At 42.3% G+C, this 13,680-nt stretch overlaps 1 protein-coding gene across 9 annotated transcripts in view; it reads left to right on the top strand.

Annotated features, from left to right (window-relative positions):
- Window positions 1-13,680, top strand: part of LOC104066636 (potassium voltage-gated channel subfamily A member 6-like) — a 71,689-nt gene that overhangs the window by 17,888 nt on the left and 40,121 nt on the right. For 4 of the 9 annotated variants that reach the window (XM_054059418.1, XM_054059405.1, XM_054059426.1 and 1 more), the window contains one exon: window positions 8,910-11,424. The exons of 2 other annotated variants lie outside the window; for them this stretch is intronic. The gene's annotated coding sequence lies outside the window, so the exon portion shown is untranslated. Of the gene's footprint in view, window positions 1-7,061; window positions 7,175-8,909; window positions 11,425-13,680 lie in introns of those variants that run through there. 3 more of the 9 variants (XM_054059397.1, XM_054059465.1, XM_054059411.1) reach the window with 1 other exon arrangement.

Below are 13,680 nucleotides of genomic sequence, written 5' to 3'. Positions count from 1 at the left end.
TTCTGCAGCTGGAAAACCTGCACAAGTGAAAAAGTTGTTTAATGAGCCAATACTGCTTTTAAAATGCAGTGCAACTTACTAGAATATGTTATTACAAATTCTGAGCTCTCCCTGTTTCCATTCAGCAGGTAATCTTTTCAGATATTTTTACTCACAGATTATGTAATAGGAAAAGAAAAAGATTACTGATAATTTTCTAGGTTTATTGGGAGGAAGAATGAAAGTGGAAGGTGTTTTCTGCAATGTGCTGTGTGCTGTAGCAGTCTTTAAAAAAAACTGCACACATTTCAGAACTGCCATTGACACTTAGACAAGTGGATTTCAGAGAAGATGAGTAGTAAGCTCTTCTTTGCATAGTAACCATTAATCAACATTTCCACAAATGTCTGAATACGTATTGATCAAGCCAGCTGCAGCTGTGATATAGCTATGACTGGTTTAAGAGACTGATGCAGCTTTCTTCTCCATCCTCCGTCCCCCAGTCATGTAACTTACGTAGCAGAAAAGTCATCTGTTGGTACTTCTGGCCCTGGCATTTCTGTAAGTTGAATCAAAAGGTTGCATGCAATCTTTCATTAGTTGAGAGACCACATAATGAGAGGGGTCTTGTATTTAAATATCGGACTTTGAGTCAAGGAGACAATCCCCAGTTCTATCGCTTGACATTTGGATGTCAAATCCCACATATCTCAGTGCTTCAGCAATAAAATGGGACTGCATTATGTCATTTGGGTGATCCCTTTTCCTAAACCATTTAGACAGGTAGATCTTTTTGAGTGTGTCCCATCTCTTACTTAATACCAGGCACAGATGGAGACCCCTGCTCCCTAAGGACGCTGTGTTGTATTACTGTCATAACAGTAGTAACTAACATATGGGTGGTGAGGATCAAACATACACAGAAAACACTTGGCTTTGTGCATGAGACTCATGGAATATCCAAATACTAACAAGTCCTGCTGTTACCTAGTTCGATGTTGGCTTTGGGCCAGTGCTTTGGCCATGCTGATCTGATTTCTATTTTTTTCAGGCTCAGACACAAAATACTCAATGCAACCCCCTCATTCGTGACACTCTGTTCCCTTGCAGGCTGCCTTATAATTAAAGGCATGCAAAATATTTCTATCTGACAAAGCCCAGAGCTGACTTACTGCAAGGTAAATTGAGAGCCCGTTGAATGTGCCATGGAGATAACATGCTGACATCAACTTTTCACAGCTAGACCAAAAGAAGAAAATTTATGCAGGTTTTAATTTTCGCCCCTTGAATTTCTATCAGGGACCAAAGTATTAAGGAAGCAGAAGAAAACATGCTGGAGGGAGGAGTTGTTCACCATCGCTCTCATGGATTTATATTAGCTCTCCAGGCAAGATGATTTGGATGCTAGCAGCAAACTGGTACTGAGCAGTCAAATCTGCTCTTTGAATCTGACAAGATCATTTATTTACAAATTTTCACTGGCATTGTTAAGAAGTAATCCTCCTAAATGCTTTGTTAGTTTTTGTTCCTTTATGGTCTTTCAGAGGGATAAGAGTATACGTAGAATGGCAATTATGGCTCCTGATAGTTTATATTTAGTCATATATTGGTGATTCAGAAACAAGCATATGTGAACAGGCCCAGATGAATCCTCTTTCAGATTCCTTCCTATTCTATAGTGTATTTAGGTGCCTGAGTCACTTACATTTGGAGAGGGCCCATTGTCTTTGTGCCCACTAGGATGCCTGAAAATTTTTCTTGATGGCCAAAATATTTTAACATCCCTACCATTGCAGAGATGGTTTCAGGCAAGTGAAGCCAAATTCTCAGCTAGTATTCATACATCAGCACATTTTAACTTTGATGCCAATTAGGCAGGGTGGTACAAAGTGCTATAGAAGTCTAGTTTTTCAGCTGATCAATTTTCCATCTGGTTTGGAAAGGACACCTATTATCTTGAAAATTCAGTGTCCTGCAGTATAACTGAAGTTCCTGTAGCATAACTGAAGTTCCCATTTGGATGATTTTGAGTTTTGTCTGTCAGATCTGTGACAGTACCATACGAGTCTCTGGACAGGCTGATACAGGCGTGTTCTGGGTCTGGATCTGATACGGATCTGACATTTTTCTCAAGCCTGAATTTCCCCAACTGTAGCAGGGATATAAAGTCTTTCTCTCCTCAGCATGCAGCTGAGCGTTTATCCTTGATGAGGGTCTATAGGAACAATCAATGTATTCATTGATAGACTCATTTTTCTCCAGGTGATGCAAATGGCCCTTTTTCCTACAGGGAATCACAAGCAGACAGTATGAAGCAGGGCTGGGAGGCTGGACTTTGGTTTGCAGTTGGGGCAGTTGGTTACTGTGGGACCTCCAGTCAGCTTCTCTGTAAGCTTGTTTCTGATTTCTGTGATTGTAACTTCCATAAAAAGCATCATCAATCATTTTCACAGCTGGAAACAGCATAATGGGATGTACACCCTCTTTAGTTGCTTCACTGACATTGCCAGTGTTAGTATTTTCCTGTAGCCCTATGTCCCTTTCCATGCTTCCCATCAGTGATCAAAAGCTGGCTACTGGGATTTTAGGCAGCTATAGTGGGGGTATAAATACTTAAGTAATCAGCCAGGCACTCAGAAGATGCTATAAATCTCACTCCCAGAAGTTTGATGTGGATTTGTGTAAGATAGCATTTAAAAAATTGCCACTTAACGCCTAACCACACCATGGCCACAGTGGTTGTCGGGAATTTTTGGTGGTATTTTATTGAAACAGAGTTGGACTAATAGCAAGCATGTTTGAAAATCCTGCCTCTGGCTCTAAGCTGGGTTATTATGTGACAGTGAATGAGCAACAGCAGCAAAGGGTCCTTTGAACCCAAATCACCCACTTCTTAGGGACTGGGGAGCTATAAATTAACTTGTTGCTCGTATTTACGTTGCTGGTTTTGGTCACGCTCCTTGTGTTCAGGTGGGTATTGCTTTGGTGATCCCTTGAGTGCATGACCTGCACCATGCCACCTCTACTCACACCTCCAGGTATGGAGTCCACCAAAGTAATGCCTTCCCTCACAGTGCTTTCTTTGAACTCCACAACTTCATCAAAGCATGGCGACTTGCCTACAAATGAATGCGTTTTCTTACAGTTTATTAGTACTTTACCATACCAGCCTGATGTGTCTCAGCTATGAAGGAAAAGTTAAATATTGCTGCATATGTGGGGTCAGTGTTAAGCCTTGGGGAGGAACAGAGAAAGATTTGAGCCAGAGTGACCCTGGAGAATCTTTGGAGGGGCAAGAGGTAAGGAGCTGAGATGACAGTTACTGCTGCCACAAGCATGGTAGCAGTCTTCTTGTACCCAGGCCCCTTTCCACACTTCCCATCAGCAGCCACAAGCCTGGCTTCCCAGGGCTTGGGTATATGCAGAGCAGATGTCAGGATGATGGCTACTTTGCTATACTGAATAGCCCGTTGTCCTTAGCAACTGCTGTCTTTGCCTGTGCTGTAGACGCAGCGCTAATATTTTGTTGTGATTTTGTGTCCTGGCTCCGTAGGTATGTCCATACTGCAAAAAAAACATTTGAAAAAGCAATGAAGATAAAACAGATAAGGATTTAACAGGGGATAGCAACTGAAGTTAAAGCTGATAAGGAAAGTTAGACTCAAGTAAAACTCAAGTTGCTTCACATTCTCAGCTACTTTAAGCTGAAATAATTCATCTTGCTGATTCTTGATAAGAACAAGCATATCATGCTGAATTTTAATTTAAAGTCCTTGACTCTGCAATTCTTCCAGAATACTCAGCTTGAAGGGATGCTTTGTGAGTCTAGGGAAGAATCTAAACCCTGTGTCATAGGATCCTCAAACACTGATGAGAAGGTTTTGAAATCTGACGCACAGTCCAGATTTTAATGTCTGTGGTTTGGCTCCATCTTTGACCCATAAATGGGAGAGGATTGTGAGACTGTGTGGACGCTGCAGCAGTTGAGCTGCAGCGCATGTGCCTAGTGTATCCATGCATACGCATCTACAGGCTTCAGCTCCCTTCAGTCCACGCTTGATAGCTGTAGGCTGCACAAACTCCAAGCTTTGGTGGTGATGTTAAGTAGAATGCAAATGATGTGGGAATCAGTAAACTGTTAACTGAATTTGGTTTTATACAGTACTTTGAACTTATGAAGTGTGTTGTAAGCAATAGCTGTTATTAATTAGTTTTAGGCTTACCAAATACGATTTCTCAGTAGCAAAAAGAAGCAGTTGTTCTGGAGGTTGTTGTACAGCTACCAGGCTAACCCTTTTGAGGTTAAACTTACTGTTGTTTATTCAAGCAAAATGCCTACGGAAGGCAGATGGTGATCTTTCTGAGAAAAGACACAGAGGATCAGCTGGTGTGCCAGCATGGGAGAGTCTGTGGAATTATGCTGAATTCTGGAAAGCCTCAAAATTCAAAGGAAAAACCTGTGATGTGGATAAGTCTGCCTTACACTGGCTGTTGCTGTCAGGAAGTGCTACCAAAAGCCAGGGACGCGTTTGTGGAGTGGCATAGTGCCATCTTGTGGACCACGGAGGTATTTGACAAGGCAATACATGGATCTGCGACCTGTAGTGCAACAGCATGTTGGCAGCTTATGGGAGAAGTGAGTTTGGCCATGAAGGATTTGCATGAGGAGAGTGGCCTGCCTCCACATTCAAAGTACTTTAGCAGTTTCCTTTGCTACTGGAGAGCTATCTAGATGGCCACAGCTGGGGTGTGTCATGGGGTCTCCCCAGTGCTTGTAAAGCTCTCTATCCTGGCTATGCAGAAGCAGGGCTTACAGGACAGAAACCTCCCCTGGTAATAGAGTTGCAGACTTTTATTTTAAAGCTGAGTGTGAATCAGCTCTTTCAGGTCATGAAAGGGCAGTTTCTTTTTGTGCAGCGAACAGAACCCACAGTGTTAGGAGAGTCCCCTGGCCACCAGGTATCAGAGGAGGCTGGTTTACAGGCATGTTGTCCTTGATGCTGAAGCTTCATGGGACATAGGATTAATGATGCAGAAGGCTAAATATGGTTCCAGAGCATTCCTTGATGCAGGGATTCAGACCTCTTGCTTTTCACTCCTTCCTTGTTTCTGCCAGCAACCTGTTAGATCTAACTTGTCATTCTGTCAGCGGAGCTTGAAATCTTAGCCCTCTGCAAAGACCACGTGAATAGGCAGCTCTGGGTGGCCAAATTGCTAATGCCTGTAGCTTTGGAGGCAGATGCAACATTGGAGAACACAGAAGGAAGGTGTCTGATATCCTGGTTAATCCTGAGCTGGTTTATAAGAGGAAGCAACTAACGCCCTTTGGCTCTTCCCGTTCTGGTGTGATTTGAGAGAAAGTAGTGTTGGTCAGCCCATTAGGTGTGGAGCGTGGCCTGTCAGACACGCTCATGTGTAGTGAGGTATGGGCTGGTGGTATGTGCTGGGGAGGCGTGAAGCATAAGGCAGCCTGAGTGGCACTGCCATTTGCCATAGGCATGTGGAGGAGTTCAGTGTATTCTGTGCTTTATGCATCTGCAGAGTTCTGTGGCGGCTGAGGACAAGGGTTCAGCCTTGCTACACTGGAATTAGGCACATGCAGGGGGATGGAAGTGGGACATTGTCACATGAGCTATTTTCTGGACCAAGTCAATATAGTTGTCACAAAATGTCATAAAAGACATTAAATCCAACAATGTCCTTTCTAACTGTTTATGTCAGAATTCATCAGAATGTTTGCTTGAAAGTTGAGATTCCTCAAGGGAGTTCCAGATAGTTCCTAGAAGTGCAATTTGCATGTGGTCAGCACTCTGTGGGGTTAAACTGAGGATTTAATTTGAGGAAGTACAATGGATTATTGAGAGTTTCCCTGAATATTTTGATTCATTCAGTCAAACTAAATCTACCAGTTGTCTCATGTGAGGCAGTGATGCGTCTTTCCACTTGAACAGTAACATCAGGTGATTTTGTATGTTTGTTGCCTTAGATTTTCTTTGCTGCATGAATACACTGGAAGGAGTTCGTAACTTTATCCTCACATTAGAAACAAACTTGCTTGTTTTCAGTTCTGTTGCTCTGTTTTGCTTCTACGTTTTGAGATGAGCACTATAAATACATTGGACCTAGATCATAGAATCATGGAATCATAGAATGATTTTGATTGGAAGAGACCTTAAAGATTATCCAATTCCAATTCCCCTGCCATGGGCAGAGACACCTCACAGAATCACAGAATCACAGAATCACCAGGTTGGAAAGGACCCACAGGATCATCGAGTCCAACCATTCCTAACACTTCCTAAACCATGTCCCTAAGCGCTTCATCCACCCTTTCCTTAAACACCTCCACTACATCAGGCCACCCAAGGCTCCATCCAACCTGGCCTTGAACACTTTCAGGGATGAGGCATCTAGAACTTCCATGGACAACCTGTGCCAGTGTCTCACCACCCTTATTGTGCAGAATTTCTTCCTAATGTCTAGTCTAAATCTTCCCCTCTCCAATTTAAAGCCATTCCAGCCTATCAGTCCATGCCCCTGTAAAAAGTCCCTCCCAGCTTTCCTGTAGCCCCTTCAAGTACTAGGAGGCTGCTATACGGTCTCCTCGGAGCACTCTCTTCTCCAGGCTGAACAACCCCAGCTCTCTCAGCCTGTCCTCACAGCAGAAGTGCACCAGCCCTCTGATCATCTTTGTAGCCTCCTCTGGACCCATTCCAAGAGTTCCATATCCTTCTTCTGTTGAAGATTCCAAAACTGGTAACAATACTCCAGGTGGGGTCTCACAAGAGCAGAGCAGAGGGGCAGAATCCTCACATAGACAGGCAGATGACATTACAAACTTTAACCATGCAATACGTCAAGTGCAAGAGGAGTCTTGTTTGCTGCTAAGGAGCCTTACCAAATAGATTTACAAATCATTCGGAGCATGTATTTTTCCCCTGTAGATCAGGAAATAAGCTATAAGGAAGCATAATTTATGATTTGTAAGCATTTGTTGGATTATTAATGCATGCAGTGGATAAAAGAATATCCTAGATATCAAATACTGAATGTATAGACTGTCATTTTCTACTTTTTTCTAGAAGAACATCTCTACTGACTTTGGGGAAGACCCACATTAGATACATCGGTATAAAACTAAGTACAATCAGAGCATCGAAGTGCACTGTTACTGTGCAGGAAAAAACACTGTGATGTAGGTTCACTTAATGCAACTGTTGCACATATCCGTCTCTGCCTGTGAATTGTTTGATGGGGTCTGACTTATCGAACTCCAAGCAATCACTAGTATCCAGTTATTGTTGCTCTGGATTTTTGAAAAATTTCTTTCTATCTTTACTGGCTTGTTCAGTCTCTGTAAGCCCTGTTTTGAAAACTTCCCTCTCCTACATACAAATCTGCAGGACAAAGCTTACATAAAAGAAAATTCAGTGAGAGAATTTTGCTTTGAAGATCAGTACAGATTCAGCCTGCAAATCAGAGATTTCTCACTAATGTGGTGAATTCAGAGCAAGTGGGCCACACATTTTTTGGTAGAGCTGGCCTTTTCCTAGGGTAGATTTTGAAGGGCAAATGCATTTTACAAATGTTCAATTTTTTGCGTATCTCTATATATCTGTAGTCAGTGCCTGTATATGTAGCTTCTGCGTGCCTGTGAATCTGTTTATATATATTGATAGAAGCATGAATATATATTATAGTTATATTTATACATTTCATGTAGCACTGCCATTTTCTCCTTTCTGAATATAGATAGAGCTGGTGACAAAGCTTGTTCACTTCGTAGGCTTCTCCTATGTCTCATGTTTCTCCCATTTCTTTCATTCTCCTCCTGTTGTCTGTGGCAATGTTGCAAGCAATCTTCTAGCCTAGGGCTTTCCTACTGGTCCACTAGTTTTATAGCCTAGTCTTGCTTTTCTTTTGCTGGCTAATACAGTCATTGTCAAGCAGCAGCAGGAAGCTGCAGGACCACGAGGACTAGAAAGTGTATGATCTTCATGGTGGAACAGGCTGCTTTCACACTTCTATACTGAGTGGGAAGTGGAACTGTCTTGGTGGAAAATAAGGTGTAAAAATATAAATTATATGAATTCCTCACCGTGTGAGTCTTACGCTTCTCATAGCATTTAGGCAGGCACGTACTTAACTTCTTCAAGCTCATGACTAGCTCTGTCAACTACTAACACAATTAGATTAAGTATGTACCTCAGAGTTTTGTTGTGCAAGACTGCAAATATTTTTAATAGCTCATGAAGAGCCCTTTAGGTTTCAGGTGTCACTGACATAGATGGACCTAGAGCTAGAATGGATTGCATCAAAGTGTGACAATGGAGAAGTCTCTGAAGGAAGAAAAGTTCTTGCAGGCCCGACATGTTTTCCGTTCGTTGCCTCAATAAATTGTATTGGATCTGATTATAAAAGAATTTTGAAAAATTTCCTCTCTTGCACTGACAGACTTTCCTGGCCCTGGCATGGGAGAAGAGACTTATATGCCAAATTGTTAATATAGATCTATCTTAAAAGTATTTAAAATTAGACACCAAAGAAATGACTATGAATGTAAAAATGTTCCAGTTACAGTAAAGGTCAGACCTTGGGTCTCGCTCTTTGGAGCAGCACAGCACTGCAATGCATCCTTCTAGTATGCGTATTTCATCTCCTGCAAGAAGAGACGTGTATAAATCCCAGCAACTGTAAGGAAAAAAACCCCATAAATCAAATCCCACTGGGTGTCAAGGGGCGTAGAAAATGTAGCACTTTCCATCGTAGCCAGATGTAGTTCTATCAACAAGATATCTCAAATTCAGTCCCTTCAAACATTATCATTAAGAAACAAACTTTTGGGTTGACGTGTCTTAACTGTGAGCCATGCAAACTTACACCTTTGTCTTGGGCATTTTTTTAACACGTAACTTTTTTTTTCTTGATAGACTGAATTCTGGATGCTGCAAGGCTGTCATGTCAGGATGCTGCGAAAGAGGTTGTTGCATCTTCTTACTGTAGAGTTGGTGAAGTTCCCCTGTCTTAAGGGAATACAACATTTATATACAGGAAACAGGTTTCCTTCCTTTATGGTATTCTTGTTGCTGTTGTTTTTAAAGGAGTTAAGGCTCTTGATTCCAGGAAACTAAAACTAGATGTGAATGGGGGTTGGAGGGAGGAGGCAGGGAGAATCCCATACAATATTCATGTGTCTGATTTCTGGGAAAGCTAAATAAAGCAGGATTCAGTTTCCAGCAGCAATTTTTAAGCTGTTCATCAAAAGCCCCAGATAAGCACCAAGTCCTGTGGGAAACTGGAAATGGACATGAGGCACCTCCAAAAGACTCTCATTGAAACTTATTTTAAACCCTTTTTCCAGTGGAGGATCCAGTCCTGGCAAACACTTAAGGTCAGCCGTTAGAAGAGCAAAGAACATTCTCTAGAGAACTGATCAAGTGGCCAAAGTCTGTCTGTTTGTCTGCTTGTCTTTTGGCCCTGGAATACTGTGCTTTTTAAAACTGTGTTTTCATAACTCAGATATATGGTAGATGTTCACATAGCTCTACAAGTAATAATCGTCCTATTCCTGAGTAATATGATATCTGAGGTATGGGCCCAAACAAGAGGTATTTCTCATTTAGTTATGAATTGTCTTGCTTTAGCATACATACAGTGAATTCTTGTTGTGAACATGTGAGTCTATTGCCTGTTCTAAAGGACTTAGTGACTTAGTTTCAGTGACTGTAGAAAGTTTCACTGAAGTAGCAGTGTTTGTAGTCTTTCATGTGATTTAGAAGGCACAATAGCCAGGTAGTTCTGAAAATGTAATGCAATTGTGTGCAGCATTCCCAGAAAATGCTTTGAAGTCTTTTTGCATTGCACCATTGTGATAAAAACTGCTGTTGCTTTTCAAGCTCCACAAGTCCACACTGTGCCATGCTGAAGGTGATGGGAAACCAAATTAACACTGAAAAGTGAAAGAGAGGGTTGCTCTGACCTAGAGCCCCCTCCCTTTGTCAGCGGCAAAGGTGAGCCATGCAGCCAAAAATCCACAGACAAAGGTGGACCTGTGCATGTGTTCAGCTCTTTGCATAGGAGAATTGGAGGATGAGGAGAGAGGGAATTGATTCCAGGAGGGGAGAGACTGAGAAGAAGAGTGAAGGTACTCTGAAAATGATGACTGGGATTGTAGGAGGGTACCCTGATGGATGCTGGGCATCCAACTTCCCTCAGACTCCTTATTAATAGCATCCTATACATCTTTATCAGTGACTTTAAGTCTGTATGGCAGTCATCCCAGCTGATGTGTGAGTGAAGAGTGGTAGAAGGCAGATCACTCTCATTTGGCAGCTCTCAGCACCTGTAACAGATGATGACTGTAATATCTCCTTGTGACTGCTGGCTGAGGATCTGATCCTCTGATGTGCTGTGACTTCATGACTACCTATGGCTCAAACAGGCTTATAGGATTGGGCTTACAGGAACCACGTGGAGCCAGATCAAAAGATACTTCTGGAGCAGATCTACTCAGTAGTCCTGGGTGTGGATCTGAGCCCACAATTTTCATGTGGTAACACTGACTCCACAGTCACATTGTTTGGCACAAACAGCACAGACGTACTATACATCTTAATGCAGGCCAGCTTGCAGTGTGGACTTCTCTAAGTCACTGTACCCTGAGCTGTGTGGTAAAGTCATGTTGCTGACTGTGAGTGGCCAGAATTGCCTAGGACCTTTCTTGCAAGGGCAGTTGTTTTCAGGCTCAACCTAAGTGCAGGCTGCCTTTACAAAGGTGTGAATATGCTGCAGAAGTCCATGAGTACCTTCAGATATGTGGCATGCAAGTATGAGATTTTAGACCATACTGTGTGCCAGTGCAAACAGCAGGGATGTTAGTTACAGGATCACTTTTCTTTTGCTGTGAAACCTTGTCCCAATGTATTATTTCGAGGAAGACAGCTGGGATTTGCAGGCCACATAATGTGGTAAGTAATTCCATCTCCCTGATTGGAGCTAGGCTGATGTATGCAACTCTGGTCCAGCATTTTTGAGAAAGTGTGGATGGTAGAAGGTTTTTGTTTGTTTGTTGCACCAAAAACTTGAAGCCTTTTAATTAAAGTACTCGAGGTAAAAATAATTTTTACATGGAGCATTGAAAATGCAGTTCTTAGGCTATTTTTTAGATTCAGACTTAGAGAATACAAGTTCTTTGTAGAGAATCCCACATGCGGTGGAAGAAGAGGTTATTTGGCTTGAAAATTAATCAAGGAGATAGGACTCAACTGAGCTTTGAACAGCAATCGTTGTTCTTATTGGTGGTGTCATAATATGTGCTTGACTCAAACTCAACAATGCACAGGCCCAGAACTTGATGAAACCATGTAACTAGATATTTGTGATTATTCCTGCCAGTGTGATCCACTGTTAAATAGGCTAGACGTATGAATAAAATAAATATTTTTTAAAGTGTGGTGTTTTGGGTTTTTTTATGTCAAAAAGACTGTTTAAATTCTTGCACTTCATTATGTTCATATGAAATATTCTATGTGGAATTAATACAACTGTGTAGCTTTCTTAGGACAGTTGACAGCCACTCGCAGAAGTGCATTTTTCCCCATCAGAGACAGTTACTGCCCTACTGCACTGAACACCAGCCACACGGAAAGATGCCAAGGTAACTTAGCCTATCCTCTTCCTGGTACTGCAGCGATGATCTCTCCATTCTGTGACAGAGCAGCCAAGGTCACTCAAGCATACATCAAACTGAAATGCTTTCATGGGTAGAGATCAGCATAGTGCTACTGAGGAGTGTGTATGTCTCATCACACCTGCTGCTGCTGCCTCTGTCCCTCCCCTTTTCACCTCATGGCCCTAACAGTTGATGAATGTGTTTTAAAGGACTTTCTCCTTTTCTATACAATATCTGGCTCCATTCCAGCCCTTGCCCGAGGAAAAATGTTTTTGAAGGTACCTCTGAGGTGCCTTTGCATCGTCCAGATTCTGGGTCTTGTTGGAAATGCAGGCAAAATAGAGCTGTCTCAGGCACTTCTCTGAGTGTTGCTGCCTCTCAGGAGAGCTAGTTTTGCTCCATCAGGTTTACTGTATCTGGGAATGCTCAATTGCTCCAAGTTGCTCCTCACATCTTTTGCTTGCTCCTTGACTTGGCAGCAACAAATGTAAGTCCATGTGTGCAGAGGTTAACAACCAATAGGCATTCTGTCTGCTTTACTGTCACACTGAAAGAGGGTCATAAGACAGTCAACAAAAATGCCAGACCCTGTTCCCTTCACTAGATGCAATGGTATGTATCTTGCTGAATGAATGAAGGACGATTCATACATAGCACTTGTTTTCTTCTAGCTTGACAGAGTGACAGCACTGTTACCAACGTGTATGTTATGCTCATCTGCTCCCCTCATTATGAGACCTGACTGTCTCTAATCATAGCCTTACACACCATCATTTGAGGTGCTTGGCTTTCTGATTCCTTGAGCCTTGGACTCTCACTTTCAAATTTGAGTTCCCCCCCCATCTTTTGCTTGACTTAAACAGCCTTTTTTTTTCCTCACAGCTCCCTTATTTCAAACCAATCTCATTCTGGCCCCACGTGCCTACTTGCTTCCTCTCTTTTCCTTCTTCTTTCAGTCTAGGTGATTCTTCACACCTCTTTTGGAGGAAAGGAAAGTTAATGTCCCAAAAACATCTACATTAAAGTGAATGGCGCAAATGCCATTGAGGAATCAAAATGTATCTAGGTTCCCATTATTATGGACGCTATCACTAGAATCCCTGCATCAGTGGTGGTCACAACCTGCAGCAATGTGTACAAATGAAGTTGCTTACAACTGCCAAAGTGTTTTACAAGGAGGTGCATTATGTCCAGATATGCTACAGGCAACAGCATCGGATAAAGCTTCTCCCGTTGAGTCAAAACAAAAAAAAAAGTCAATTCTAATTAATCAGGTTCAGGTTACGGTTCAGATCTAATCATGTCAAATAATACAGACCCCCATATTTTCCTATCACCACCACCTCTCCCCCTTATCTGTTTATTAGGGAAAACTCAAAATGCTCCTAGGGAAAAAAAAAAGAAAAAAGATTTTTCCTATGAAAATGCCCATTTTATCCAGAGGGCAACAAAGATGTGAAGTACTGCCCAAGAAGGAGTGGTCATCTCATCTTTCTCTGGCTACGTTAGGTGGTCGTTCATCAGAACTGTAAATGGATAATGGAGAGAAAAGCATTTCTCCTCAGGCTGTAAGCTTAGTCCTGACCTCCACTCTTTTAAATACAGAATAAAAATGCCATCCCATAGAAATACAAAATTTTGCACAGAGCCATACTGCATTTATAGAATCATAGAATCATAGAACAGTTTGCGTTGGAAAGGGCCTTAAAGATCATCCAGTTCCAAGCCCCCTGCGGTGGGCGGGCACACCTCCAACTAGACCAGGCTGCCCAAGGCCCCATCCAACCTGGCCTTGAACACCTACAGGGATGGAGCATCCACGACTTCTATGGGCAACCTGTGCCAGTGTCCCACCACTCTCATAGTGAAGAAATTCCTCCTTATGTCCAGTCTAAATCTGCCCCATGCTGTATTATCATTAGCAACTTCCTGCATGCTTCATGATTCATGCCTATGAGACCCTTCACCACTTTATCCCCTCATACTGGCACCATCCCTAATTCTATGGTCTTTTTCATTTGGACAAGCTG

This window comes from Cuculus canorus, chromosome 1 (assembly GCF_017976375.1).
Source record: "Cuculus canorus isolate bCucCan1 chromosome 1, bCucCan1.pri, whole genome shotgun sequence".
Classification (NCBI taxonomy): domain Eukaryota; kingdom Metazoa; phylum Chordata; class Aves; order Cuculiformes; family Cuculidae; genus Cuculus; species Cuculus canorus.
The sequence above is the reverse complement of the archived record's forward strand: the minus strand, read 5'-3'. Positions and strand labels throughout refer to the sequence as shown.